This window comes from Paramormyrops kingsleyae, unplaced genomic scaffold (assembly GCF_048594095.1).
Source record: "Paramormyrops kingsleyae isolate MSU_618 unplaced genomic scaffold, PKINGS_0.4 ups321, whole genome shotgun sequence".
Taxonomy (NCBI): domain Eukaryota; kingdom Metazoa; phylum Chordata; class Actinopteri; order Osteoglossiformes; family Mormyridae; genus Paramormyrops; species Paramormyrops kingsleyae.
Window position 1 is genome coordinate 17,501 of NW_027326258.1, and position 2,698 is coordinate 20,198.

Sequence of the window (2,698 nt, forward strand, 5' to 3'; positions counted from 1 at the left end):
TTGACCTAATATTTCCTCATTTTTCTCCAAAACTACTGGAGCAATCAGGATGTTTTTGGGCTCATTAGAAACTAGAAGTTTAGAGCTTTAATTTGATGTATAACTTCCCTGAATTTCCAGCTCTCAGGGCTTAGGATATGTCTGAATCTACTAGACAGATATTATGGGGCAGCTGGAACCAGCAAAATTGACCTAATATTTCCTCATTTTTCTCCAAAACTACTGGAGCAATCAGGATGTGTTTGGGCTCATTAGAAACTAGAAGTTTAGAGCTTTAATTTGATGTATAATTTCCCTGAATTTCCAGCTCTCAGGGCTTAGGATAGGTCTGAATCTACTAGACAGAAATTGAGGGGCAGTATTGCTGGAACCAGCAAAATTGACCTAATATTTCCTCATTTTTCTCCAAAACTACTGGAGCAATCAGGATGTTTTTGGGCTCATTAGAAACTAGAAGTTTAGAGCTTTAATTTGATGTATAACTTCCCTGAATTTCCAGCTCTCAGGGCTTAGGATATGTCTGAATCTACTAGACAGATATTATGGGGCAGCTGGAACCAGCAAAATTGACCTAATATTTCCTCATTTTTCTCCAAAACTACTGGAGCAATCAGGATGTGTTTGGGCTCATTAGAAACTAGAAGTTTAGAGCTTTAATTTGATGTATAATTTCCCTGAATTTCCAGCTCTCAGGGCTTAGGATAGGTCTGAATCTACTAGACAGAAATTGAGGGGCAGTATTGCTGGAACCAGCAAAATTGACCTAATATTTCCTCATTTTTCTCCAAAACTACTGGAGCAATCAGGATGTTTTTGGGCTCATTAGAAACTAGAAGTTTAGAGCTTTAATTTGATGTATAATTTCCCTGAATTTCCAGCTCTCAGGGCTTAGGATAGGTCTGAATCTACTAGACAGAAATTGAGGGGCAGCTGGAACCAGCAAAATTGACCTAATATTTCCTCATTTTTCTCCAAAACTACTGGAGCAATCAGGATGTGTTTGGGCTCATTAGAAACTAGAAGTTTAGAGCTTTAATTTGATGTATAATTTCCCTGAATTTCCAGCTCTCAGGGCTTAGGATAGGTCTGAATCTACTAGACAGAAATTGAGGGGCAGCTGGAACCAGCAAAATTGACCTAATATTTCCTCATTTTTCTCCAAAACTACTGGAGCAATCAGGATGTGTTTGGGCTCATTAGAAACTAGAAGTTTAGAGCTTTAATTTGATGTATAATTTCCCTGAATTTCCAGCTCTCAGGGCTTAGGATAGGTCTGAATCTACTAGACAGATATTATGGGGCAGCTGGAACCAGCAAAATTGACCTAATATTTCCTCATTTTTCTCCAAAACTACTGGAGCAATCAGGATGTGTTTGGGCTCATTAGAAACTAGAAGTTTAGAGCTTTAATTTGATGTATAATTTCCCTGAATTTCCAGCTCTCAGGGCTTAGGATAGGTCTGAATCTACTAGACAGAAATTGAGGGGCAGCTGGAACCAGCAAAATTGACCTAATATTTCCTCATTTTTCTCCAAAACTACTGGAGCAATCAGGATGTGTTTGGGCTCATTAGAAACTAGAAGTTTAGAGCTTTAATTTGATGTATAATTTCCCTGAATTTCCAGCTCTCAGGGCTTAGGATAGGTCTGAATCTACTAGACAGAAATTGAGGGGCAGCTGGAACCAGCAAAATTGACCTAATATTTCCTCATTTTTCTCCAAAACTACTGGAGCAATCAGGATGTGTTTGGGCTCATTAGAAACTAGAAATTTAGAGCTTTAATTTGATGTATAATTTCCCCGAATTTCAAGCTCTCAGGCCTTTGGATAGGTCTGAATCTACTAGACAGATATTATGGGGCAGCTGGAACCAGCAAAATTGACCTAATATTTCCTCATTTTTCTCCAAAACTACTGGAGCAATCAGGATGTTTTTGGGCTCATTAGAAACTAGAAGTTTAGAGCTTTAATTTGATGTATAATTTCCCTGAATTTCCAGCTCTCAGGGCTTAGGATAGGTCTGAATCTACTAGACAGATATTATGGGGCAGCTGGAACCAGCAAAATTGACCTAATATTTCCTCATTTTTCTCCAAAACTACTGGAGCAATCAGGATGTGTTTGGGCTCATTAGAAACTAGAAGTTTAGAGCTTTAATTTGATGTATAATTTCCCTGAATTTCCAGCTCTCAGGGCTTAGGATATGTCTGAATCTACTAGACAGATATTATGGGGCAGCTGGAACCAGCAAAATTGACCTAATATTTCCTCATTTTTCTCCAAAACTACTGGAGCAATCAGGATGTGTTTGGGCTCATTAGAAACTAGAAATTTAGAGCTTTAATTTGATGTATAATTTCCCCGAATTTCAAGCTCTCAGGCCTTTGGATAGGTCTGAATCTACTAGACAGATATTATGAGGCAGCTGGAACCAGCAAAATTGACCTAATATTTCCTCATTTTTCTCCAAAACTACTGGAGCAATCAGGATGTTTTTGGGCTCATTAGAAACTAGAAGTTTAGAGCTTTAATTTGATGTATAACTTCCCTGAATTTCCAGCTCTCAGGGCTTAGGATAGGTCTGAATCTACTAGACAGAAATTGAGGGGCAGCTGGAACCAGCAAAATTGACCTAATATTTCCTCATTTTTCTCCAAAACTACTGGAGCAATCAGGATGTGTTTGGGCTCATTAGAA